This window comes from Myxocyprinus asiaticus, chromosome 16 (genome assembly GCF_019703515.2).
Source record: "Myxocyprinus asiaticus isolate MX2 ecotype Aquarium Trade chromosome 16, UBuf_Myxa_2, whole genome shotgun sequence".
Taxonomy (NCBI): domain Eukaryota; kingdom Metazoa; phylum Chordata; class Actinopteri; order Cypriniformes; family Catostomidae; genus Myxocyprinus; species Myxocyprinus asiaticus.
The window spans coordinates 422,501-435,000 of NC_059359.1; the positions used below are offsets into that span (position 1 = coordinate 422,501).

A 12,500-nucleotide genomic window follows, 5' to 3' on the forward strand; every position below is an offset into this window, starting at 1 on the left:
TCTCAGTGATTTGGAGCGTGGCATGATTGTTGGAGCGTGGCATGATTGTTGGTGTCAGATGGGTGGGTTTGAGTATTTCTGGGATTTTCACACACAACAGTCTCTAGAATTTACTCCGAATGGTGCCAAAAACAAAAAACATCCAGTGAGCGTCAGTTCTGTGAAACACCTTGTTGATGAGAGAGGTCAACAGAGATTGACCAGACTGGTTTGAGCTGACAGAAAGTCTATGGTAACTCAGATAACCACTCTGTACAATATTGGAGAGAAGAATATCATCTCAGAATGCACAACATATCGAACCTTGAGGCGGATGGGCTACAACAGCAGAAGACCACGTTGGGCACTTTATTAAGACCATAGTGTTCATAATAAACTGCTCAGTGAGTGTATGGGAAAAGGAATATTATGTGCTGCAGACTGCAAGGTGAGAGCGAGAGAAACCGAGAGTTTGTGTGCGTCTCAATCACCTCTTAGTTCACTAGTCAGGGCACTGATCAGTGAGTCGGACATTTCTAGGACTGTCTCAATCGCAAAAGCATTCTAGTGCACTGAATCATTTACTCACTATTTCAGACAATACACCATAAAAACTAGACAGCATCTTTGCTCACTATGTTCCCTTACTGGAAATGATGTCATGTCTTTTGAAGTTTAAGTCGTTAGAAGACGAGCACAAGTGTAAAACTATAAAGTCGAAGCCTTATATTCTCTTTAAAAGAGATGTTGTTTGCAATTTCTTTCATCCATAATGACCATAAAAGGGATACATTACAGTTAAATATACACACCTTTATATTTTGATTTCATAATAACACTGTATGTTTGAAAATCTACAACAAAGATTCACGACAGTGTCATTTATACAGCGATGTTGTTGATTGAACAGCTGTGTTTTAATATGCGAGCTCTTAATTGTGTCACGGGTAATTGAGTCATAAGTGTCCCAGTGTTCAGTGGATGAACACTCTTGCCAGTGCCTGAATCTGTGTTCACAATAGGGCTGTTACGATTATGAAATTTGGCTGACGAATAATTGTCAAACAAATAATTGCGATTATGATGATTAATTGTCTGTTTTAGGACTCTCAAAATTTAATTGTCAAACGAATGTTCATACTCTCGTCATAGGTGAATGTGTGCTTCATAAACCTTAAGATGTAATTTATTCATATTTTACTTTTACATGATTTCTTTTAAGGTTTTAAAACTTATGAATAACATTAAAAATAATATTTTAAATATCAAAATATTTAAAAATATTTAAAATATCTGTCTAACATTAGTCAATTTTACATTTACACTGCTGTTGTTGTTGGAACCCAGCCAACCTGAATAGATATTATTTTATATTAAAGTATGTATAGGAAAATATTTCTGTCCAAAATTCTTCACTTTCACACGTTATTTTAAGGATTGTCACTGCATATCATTAAAACTGTGTATGAACCCACAATGACAAATAACATTTGTCAATACACTTCATTAAAATTGTCCTTTATTTTTTTGCGGAAGTTTGGGCACGAACCTCCGAATGTGCCGTATGTATAACAGTGCTTCAAGTCCATTTCAGAAACGGTTAATTTTCATGGGCTCCTCGGGAGCTGTATTATTTAATAATCGCAACAGGTGGGGGCTTGGGTATCTCAGCGAGTATTGACACTGACTACCACCCATGGAGTCACGAGTTTAAATCCAGGGCGTGCTGAGTGACTCCAGCGAGGTCTCCTAAGCAACCAAACTGGCCCGGTTGCTAGGGAGGGTAGAGTCACATAGGGTAACCTCCTCGTGGTCACTATAATGTGGTTCTCGCTCTCGGTGGGGCGCGTGGTGAGTTGTGCGTGAATGCTGTGGAGAAATGCGTGCAGCCTCCACACGCACTATGTCTCCGTGGTAACGCCTCAACAAGCCACATGATAAGATGCATGGATTGATGGTCTCAGACGTGGAGGCAACTGGGATTTGTCCTCCGCCACCCACATTGAGGCGAGGCACTACACCACCACAAGGACTTAGAGCGCATTGGGAATTGGGCATTCCAAATTTATTATAAATAAATAAATAATCGCAACAGGTCTAGTTCACAATATACTGATTCACAATATAGCTAGGGAACTAATTGAGATGCACCCTTTGTGTCCTTGGCTTTTGAACAGTTCCCAGCAGATGACACCAGATAATGCAACACAGCACAGGTTAGAACTGGAAGTGCAAGAGTTAAACAGGAAGTTAACAAGACCTGCGCAATAAAAGCAAAAGGGCATAAGAGTGTGTGATAATCCTGATGAGGTGTTTCCAGTGTATCAGCAGTCGGCTTCACACATTCACTTTGAAGTGCGCAGCACATGCAGACTGTATATTTAATTAAATCGGACATATTATGATTCTAATTTGATTAATTGTGTATTCAAACATTCATTTTATCCCAAATATGTTCCGAGACATTCCATGTTTTATAGTTAATTCCATTTTTATGACTTCATTCTGCGAGTCCATCCATGTTCTTTGCATTGCAGAAATCATAGGGTTCTCCTCCGAGACACCCTGAAGGACACACCTGTGAGGTCAGACTCAAAGCAGCGGAGTGTAGTTCCCATGATGCTCAGTGTGGAGAGGGTGGAAAGGAGGATCTGTTGGTTTACTGTATGGACAGCAGCAGAATGAGAACCGATGATTTAGATGTTGCTCTGTCGCTGATGTGGGTTCAGAGTGTTTGTGCATGTGATTCACATGCAGAGATTAAAATACTCCAGTTAAACTCTTTTACCGTGGTATCAAGTGACTCTCTAAATGTGAGAGGTAATCTGATCCACACACTGAGAGGATTACACTGATTTACTGGGGTTCTCTATAAAACACACAGACTCACACAGCAGAGGATGATGGGTAATGATGTTTTGACTGTCTGGTGTTGTGTTGAGATGTTTCCTGTTCAAACTCAAGTCTAGTGTTGGTCTGTTTTGATTGTTTTGTGTGTGTGTGTGTGTGTGTGATTCAGAACAGTGTGTTGGATGCTGAGGAGGTGATTTTCTCATTACAACGACACACAGGAAGTTCTGTGCTTCAGTCAGGTCGACACAGATGAAAACATCCTGTTACACAGCAACCAGAGTCACCAGTATAACTGGAGAACCCACAGATCACCACAGGTAAGATATACCTATACTGTGTGTGTGTGTGTGTGAGTGTGTGTGTGTGAGTGTGTGTGTGTGTGTGTGTGAGAGAGAGAGAGAGAGAGTATGTGTGAGTGTGTGTGTGTGTGTGTGTGTGTGTGAGAGTGAGTGAGTGAGTGATTGTGTGTGTGTGTGTGTGTGTGTGTGTGAGTGAGTGTGTGTGTGTGTGAGAGAGTGTGTGTGTGTATGAGAGTGTGTGTGTATGAGAGTGTGTGTGTGTGAGTGTGTGTGTGTGTGTGAGAGAGAGAGAGAGAATGTGTGAGTGTGTGTGTATGTGTGAGAGTGAGTGAGTGAGTGATGTGTGTGTGTGTGTGTGTGTGTGTGTGTGTGTGTGTGTGTGTGTGTGTGAGTGAGTGAGTGAGTGAGTGAGTGAATGTGTGTGTGTGTGTGTGAGAGAGAGAGAGAGAGAGAGAGAGAGAGAGATACAAAACAGAGAGAGTCTTTTTCTACCATTCCCTCAGTGAAATCTGCTGGTGGTGAAATATTTACCTCAGCCATTGATATTAATAATGCTTTTAAAGAATTCTACTTTGATCTCTATAGTTCCACATCTTTCTCTACTGATGAGGATATAAAAAATTTAGTGGAAACATTAGAACTCCCTAAACTGATGACTGAGCAAATTATCTTGATTCTGAGATCAACTTGGAGGAGTTTGGCGAGGTAATTAAGGTCTTGCCTACAGGCAAGGCTCCGGGGCCAGATGGTTTTACCGCTGAATTTTTTAGATCTTATGCTACAGAACTAGCTCCATTTTTATTAGAAGTTTATACGGAATCATTAAAGAATGGGAAGCTTCCTCCAACCATGACACAAGCCCGGATCAGTCTGATTCTTAAAAAGGACAAAGATCCAAGCGAGTGTAAAAGTTACCGTCCAATTTCCCTGATCCAGCTAGACGTTAAAATATTGTCAAAAATTTGGGCTAACCGATTAAGTAAAGTTATGACATCACTTATACATATAGATCAGGTGGGGTTTATTCGGGGCCGCAGCTCTTCTGATAACATCAGGCGTTTCATCAATATCATGTGGTCAGTGGCGAATGATCAGTCTCCGGTCACTGCCATCTCACTTGACACTGAAAAGGCTTTTGTTATGGTAGAATGGGATTATCTTTTTAAGATTTTGGAAATGTACGGGTTTGGGAATATGTTTATTGGATGGATTAAGTTACTTTATAGACACCCTGTAGCAGCGGTACAAACAAATGGATTAATCTCAGATTATTTTACTCTAGATAGGGGCACCCGGCAGGGTTGCCCTCTTTCCCCATTATTGTTCTGTCTTGCCCTGGAACCATTAGCAGCCGCGATAAGAAAGGAGGATGATTTTCCAGGGGTGATTGCGGGAGGTGTGGCGCATAAGCTTTTGCTTTACGCAGATGATATTTTATTATTCATCTCCAACCCCACTAGATCTATGCCTTACCTCCACAAAATTATTAATTCCTTTTCTAAATTCTCAGGATACAGAGTTAATTGGTCTAAATCCGAAGCTTTGGCTCTGACAGTGTACTGCCCTGTAACAGTTTTTCAGCCAGGCGCCTTCCAGTGGCCCAAACAGGGCATTAAGTATTTGGGCATTTTATTCCCAGCACATTTGTTATTTCTCAAATTTGTAAATTTGAATTAGTTAGAGTTAATATTTACCCTTTAATAAAAAGGTTTTCGAGTGATGTGGGCAGGTGGGCTTCATTACATTTATCAATGATTGGGAAGGTTAATGTTATTAAAATGAACTGTATGTATTGTGATATTCGGATGTACCGATCCTGTGCAGGTGTTGTTACACGTGGTCTGCCGCTGCAAGGACGATCAGCTGTAGCACTGTCTTAGGCGTCTCACAGTACGGACATTGCAATTTATTGCCCTGGCCACATCTGCAGTCCTCATGCCTCCATGCAGCATGCCTAAGGCACGTTCACACAGATGAGCAGGGACCCTGGGCATCTTTCTTTTGGTGTTTTTCAGAGTCAGTAGAAAGATCTCTTTAGTGTCCTAAGTTTTTATAACTGTGACCTTAATTGCCTACCGTCTGTAAGCTGTTAGTGTCTTAACGACCGTTCCACAGGTGCATGTTCACTAATTGTTTATGGTTCATTGAACAAGAATGGAAAACATTGTTTAAACCCTTTACAATAAAGATCTGTAAAGTTATTTGGATTTTTACAAAATTATCTTTAAAATACAGTGTCCTGAAAAAATTTCTTTTTTTGCTGAGTTTAGGTATTTCCAATTGCGCCACCTGCTCTGTACTATTTTTGGGAGTAGCATACACCCCCCTAAAGCGACAGATACTCTGGATTACTGCTTTTGGAAAAGGTCATGAGGCATCAGTGTATTACTCCCTGTTAATTCAGAGTCTGGGGGACGGAGCTTTAACTTCTCTCAAGAGATTATGGGAGAAAGATTTAAACTTGGTATTGGAGGAGGGAGTGTGGCTTAGTATTCTAAAGAATGTCAAGTCTGCATCTAGAGATGCAAGGGTGCGTCTGATGCAATTTAAGATTTTACATTCTGTTGGACCCCCTCTAGATTGTATAGGCTTGGTCTTAAAGACACACCCACCTGCTGGCGATGTCAATCAGAAGATGAAGACACAACCCATGTTTTTTGGTGGTGTGTTGAAATCCAAGAATTCTGGTTGAAGGTTCAGAGTTTTGTGTGTGATGTATTGGGCACTCGGGTTTCGTTTTGCCCCAGACTCTGTGTTTTGGGCGATGGGGCGGTCATCGATGTGGGGAACAGACACATAGAGAACTGGGTTATGACCTGTGTGATGATCACCAGGCAGATTATTTTGAGGGGTTTGAGGTCAGCTGGAGTGCCCCCATTTTGGGAGTGGTGCACGGAGATGGGGAGGGTGGTGGCTTTTGAGGAGGTGTCATTTGGAAGTCAGGGTAACTTGGATATGTTTGTTGGGAAATGGGGCAACTATTTGGAGTTATTTGGAGGGCTAAGGGTTAGGGTTAGGTTAGGGTTGGAGAAAGTAGTACAGTTTTAAATGTGTACGATTATTATATTTTTTTGTTTGTTTGTGTGTTTGTTTGCTTTTTTTGTGTGTGTATATACTCATGTGTGACCACAGGGATTTTTGTTGGGGGTCAGGGCGGGGTTGGGGATTGGAAGGGGGAGGGGTGGTTGTGGGGTTTAAATGTTGATTGTATATATATATATATATGTTTTTTGCTTTTCTTTATTTATTGTAAGAATTAATAAAAAATGTTAATTACAAAATAAAAAATCAAGAATTCAATAAGTTATAACTTTTTTTCTCCCCTTTTCTCCCCAATTTGGAATGCCCAATTCCCAATGCGCTCTAAGTCCTTGTGGTGGCGTAGTTACTCGCCTCAATCTGGGTGGCGGAGGACGAATCTCAGTTGCCTCCGCGTCGGAGACCGTCAATCCGCGCATCTTATCACGTGACTTGTTGAGCGCGTTACCGCGGAGACGTAGCATGTGTGGAGGCTTCACGCTATTCTCTGCGGCATCCACGCACAACTCACCACACGCCCTACCGAGAGCGAGAACCACATTATAGCGACCACGAGGAGGTTACCCCATGTGACTCTACCCTCCCTAGCAACCGGGCCAGTGTGGTTGCTTAGGAGACCTGGCTGGAGTCACTCAGCACGCCCTGGATTCAAACTCGCGCCCCCGCTTTTAGAACTTTTATATTTAGAATTTAATTTAGAATTTTTACATGAACAGTGATGTACATAGCAATAAAACTGTTTAGTTATAAAAAAAAAAATTTTAAATAATTAATTTAATGTTATCTGCATCTTTATTTTCCATCCAACAGAACAATAAAGAAAATAAAGAAGAGGCTTAATTGTTCACTATGACTGATTCTGAAGCAAGCCTGTCCATCACACATTTCTTTGCCCAGTTTTTTGGATTTAGGAAAGTGCAGCAACATAAGTTATGGTTAGAAAGAGGAGCCCAATTAGGCTGGACACGGCGGAGGGTCAGTTAACAACTTTTTTAACAAGCTTTTCTTTCTAAATGTAAAACAACCGAATGCCCATTCCCAAGCGAATTAACTAATATTTATATTAGCTGGCCATCTATACCTCTCGGCAGTGTTAAATGTTGGTTAACTTCAAGCCTTACTTCAAGATTTTCAGTGATAAAGTAATAAGTTATGCCTAACCATCTCTCTTTGTCCACTTGGGCATTGTTTTCTTCATTTTAATGCACTGTTTTTCATTTTTCATCTTTTTTTCTGTTCTGTGCCCCAGAATGCATTCCCCCCCTCTGACTATTTTTGTCATTTTTGACAGTCAGAGCAATGTGGGTAGACAGAGGGTGAGCAGTAGCTATGAAGCTACCTCTAGATAAAAAATAAAAAAAATACAATAAAACAAATATGCATATTTGAACCCATTTAAAATACTAAGAATATTTTAAGTTAAATACAATTTTAATAAAATAAAAGTTAAATAAAATACATTCTTTCATTATTGTTTTAAAGTGTGCTTTTGGTTATTTGTAAGGTATTGTAGGAGATTTAAAAAGTATGATTTTGGCGCCCCCTCATCATGTGGTGTCCCTATGTGGTGCATATGTTGCATACCCCATTTTTGCGCCCCTGGGTATCTGTCTCTCATGTGTGTCAGTAGTTGTTTGTGAGCTTGTAAATGGTGTGTGTGCTGCTGAATTCCCTCCTGTGTGTTTTAACAGGAGCAGATGACTGTAAATAGTCCAACACCTGCTGCACACACACACACACACACACACACACTGTTCATGCACCGCTGTGTGTGTGAGGTAATGCTATAATATGAACGACAACTATTGTGCTGTATAACACACACACATGCAGTGCTGCACCTGTACATACACATACGCACACACAGTACTGGATGTGTTTCTGGGTTTTTCCCTTTATAAACATGATGTGTGTGACTGTACTGATGTACTGTAACTCGAGCTGCATCGCATTAAGGCAGTGAAGAGTTTCCTGTGGCCAAAGCCGCTGTCTGAACACTTTACTGTAGGACTGACCACAACAGCCCTGTCTGTCTGTCTGTCTGTCACTGCGGCCGCAGTCTCAAGTGCTGTCCTGCCTATCGTCCTCTCTGCGGTTCATCTCAGACGGGTCAGAGTTGTCTACGGCAGTCTCGCGGTTCATTTTGTTTGTCCGGTCTGTCTGACCGCCTCATTGCGCGGCTGCGGGTTCGAACCCTGGTGCTGCAGGACTGGAGATGATGGTGCAACGTCTGCTGCTTTTGTCCTGTGACGCATTCACTCGGTTCTGTGTTGTTTCTGATGGCTGCTTTTTATTATTTTACTGTCTCTCTCTGTTTTTGAGTTACACTCTCTTTTTCCCCACTGTGTACTGCGGTGGAGCGGTGGGGTGTTCCCTCTGTGTCGCGTCTCTGCTGGGACTCGTGTGGCATGTGAATGACTTCAGGGCGATGGATGCTGTCTGGGGTGCGTTAAGTATGGAAATCATTAGCACCAATCTGGACGGAATTTGGGTGGATATTCAGCTTCCTGTCTGTTCCTCGGTGGGGGGGGTTCGGGGGTCCATCAGAGTAGCTGCTGCCAAACCCCAAAAACACACACACACACACACACACACACACACAGATGTACTCTCACAGTTAATGGTCTTAATGAAACGGTTACAGCGATCACGTCCCCAGTAAACATGCTCACACACAGATAGAAAATAAATCACATGATTTTAGCATGTCTTCGGGTGCTGATAGAAATCTCTGCCTTTCACACGCTTGCTGTTTGGACACAGAAACAAATTCCCTCTGGTGTGATGAAGTCATGCGTGACCATGAGTGTGGCAAGTCACTGTTGTGAACGTGCAGTTGTGCAAAACAACAGTTGCAGCCCCTTGATGATGGCTCATTGTAATTATAGCTGAATCACACATCCAGAATTTCCCAGAGTTCCAGTTTGAGTTACGGCCGCTGGCTCGAGCGACTCATGATTTTTGGCATGCGTGGGAGCTGCATGTTTGTGTTGGTTTCCATGGTATCGCAGCACATGCGAAGATCTCAGTACATTGAAGAAAAGCTTTGGCCGATGTTAACAGAGTTTATTGTGGTCCAATATTTGAACAAAAACATTAATATGAAATCCAAAGATCAGAACACGATTCTGTGTGAGAACATGCAGCTGGATCTCCACCCAGAGCTGTGCAGGTCAGAACCGGACAGAGTCTTGTGTGTTTGTGTCAGTAAAGCGACTGTCAGAAGGACGTTTGTGTCATAGTCGCAGCTCGTGGGCCACTCCACATATTCTACTCCTTGCATGTTTTTGTACCTTGCGGTCGGGCCGTTTGGCTTGCGGCTGAACTCAAACATGTGCGGCGGTCTCGTCTGATTTTTTGGCTTCTCCCCGGAGGTCAGACTCGGCCACAGGCGTTAGAAAATGTGTTGTTGTAAAAATAAACGGGGTTGAGGTGCTCGCTGTGCTGTTTATATCCACTGCCACTTCCTGATGACTAATAGTGCACTGAGATCTGAGAAATGATGTCATTGTGCTCGAGATGAGGAAGATCTGCTCAAATTGACTTCAGCCTTTGATTGGACGTGTTTTCGTAACGGAATCCGTCTTCAAACAGGCGAGAGAGCTCGTGAGGATCAGAGCTGACCCGGGTCACTGCACGCTCTGACCCTCACGCTAATTTGTTTTACTTTACAGTTCGGGTAAATGTTCAGCACATTTCAGTAAAGCTTACCGGTGTAAATGTGACCTCACTCTGGCCTGAAACTCACTCAAGATTTCACATTTATTGATAAACAAGAGTTCACATGTCAAACCTTCAATCAACAGTAATATTTACACACACATTTCTATGACCACACAACCCGTCTGTCTGTCTGTCTGTCTGTCTGTATGGTAAACACATCTGTTAGTCTAAGGTTGGTAATTGTGCTCAGGTAAAGAGTTGTGAACTCCCTGTATTGAGTTCTCAAGAACTAAAACTCAGCTCCTTCTCTCATATGTTCATCTCTCATTTTGCTCTTCTATTATGTGTGTTTCTTCATTTTGTGCACTTTTATCACTATAGACTAGAAAGTAAAGTCTCATTAAAACATTTTTCACACTCTCACTAGTTGATTTAATTTGTCATTTTGTGTCATTTCCAGCACATCTCAAATTCTGTATTGTGTTTAATAGAATTCTGTGCTGGAAATTACATTGTTTTACTTTTTCAAATAAAATATCTGACTCATTTGTCTTGCTAAGGCTAATTTCACAGCTAACATTTGATGTGTCCTAAACTCTATAAGCTCTTAAGTTTTTTTTTTTTTTTTTTTAAGATTTCCTGTTTCAGTGGCATTCCCAAAATTAAAGGCTTATAAATAGACAAATAAATAAATAAACATTTTAAAAACGTTTTTTTTTTTTTTTTTTTTAAATGAGGATCAAGTGTTTGGTATCATTGTAAAGAAAACTTAAAAAAAAAAAAAAAAAAATGTAATGATATAGATTATGATAGATTCTGAGACCCTCAGCCTAAGAAACTGCTGAATTTCTTTTTTTTTTTTAAAGTTTAGCCAAACATTTAATTTATTTCTCAGGTTTCTGATTTGACATTATATATCTCAGGGTGTAAATGAGGTGGCTCTGAAAAACTGCTTTGGTTTGTTCCCAATCATGTCAACTGTATCTGAGTAAAATTTTGTGTTGACACGACAAAGCAATCAAAAGTTATAACATTACAAAAATAACTGATCATAGTGTTCAAAAGCCTCTCCAAACAAATAAAACATAATAATTGTACATAAGAACTAATTACACATGCAAACACAACAATGACTAAAGGTTTGCATAGCATGCAGACATGATTTTAGTAATGAGATTTCACAGAATGAGTTTCATTCTGTGTCATTTGAGTCATCATTGAGTCTGTGTCATGTATTTGGCGCCATCTCCTGGTGGTCATATGTAACATTGTGCTTCATGTGGATTATCTAATGATCTATACATCTGATTATCTTGTGTGTGGGCTCGTTTGAAAGATAATCACCTCCTCTAAGTAATGATATGTGATATTTTATGTTCTATTTATATTTTGTGAAGTTAGAAGAGAAAACGCATTATATAAGCAACACAAACATGATTGTCAAAGACATATACTTAGCTATTACTCGCTACATTTTTATCTGTGAGTAAAGCAAATAGGCTGGTTGTATTTTACTCTTTGAGAGCTTTCCAACAACATATGACACATGACTATTTGATCAGTTTGATGTTTTTACTGATTACAATAATATGTACAGCGCAAATATTTTTATAAATTATCAAAACATTTCTGATTTATCTGCAAACTTCAAAGCACTTGTTCAGTTTTGGTCATAATGCTACATGCATTATAAAGTAGAGCTTCTAAGCTTTCCAACGAAACCTATTTTGTGTTGTTCAAGACTGTAGTTATTAATATTTTGAAAATTGTATTTTTTTCTCACAGGCTCATCCAAGTTTAAAGGGTAAATACCCACAATTAAATCATATTTTTACACTTTTTGCATAAAATTACAGCTTGATTGTAAATGACGGCCAAAAACAAGGGATATTTCCCTTGATTTTTCTTTGTTTTGTCTCATGTGACGAGGAGGAGGGCGTGGCCGGGCTGTGATCAGTGTCGATGATGTCGGGACTCTTCTGCAAACAATCCAACATAAAGGACAGACAGTCTCTCATCATCAGAGTCAAACATCTCAACGGAGGCCAGAAACAAGTACATACACACAGTTATGAACACACTCGATATATGAATGTCATTTCATTAGATAACAAGAAATCAAAGCAAGTGTGATTTATTTTAAAGACTGAGCACACTTCCTAGTGCTCTCCTGATATTAAGTGTCTTTCATAATCTGCTCTGACAGGAGCTTCATCACAGAAACATCAGATGTGTTTGATTCACATTGATCTGCCCTCACTGACACACTCAAGGTGATTTTCTGTTGAACCAACACCGTAGCCTGATGTGCACCTCTCCAAAAATGTAACAATGTGTCGCATTAACTCAGACCACAACAGCTGTGACTGATTGATTATTTTAAGATCTATGTATCGTATCACCTGATCAGTAATCGTGTCACATTGTGTTTGTACTCATTAGTTTTTGTGAGCATCTGCTTTATATACTGTTTATGTTTCATGAAGTTACGAGCGAAAACATGAAAAAAGACACATCTGTGCTTTTTCTCAGGTCTTTTACTGAATATATATTTGGTATTTAAGTGAAACAATACTTGTCACATTTTAATCCAGACCTTTTCAATCTGTACGATGTTTTGACTGTATGTTTGACAGTATGGTGTTCAGTAAATAATCATATTTCATA

The 12,500-nt window shown here is 40.2% G+C and overlaps 1 pseudogene; it reads left to right on the forward strand.

Annotated features, from left to right (window-relative positions):
* LOC127454532 (intermembrane lipid transfer protein VPS13B-like) overlaps positions 1–12,500 on the forward strand; it is a 189,269-nt pseudogene that overhangs the window by 166,703 nt on the left and 10,066 nt on the right.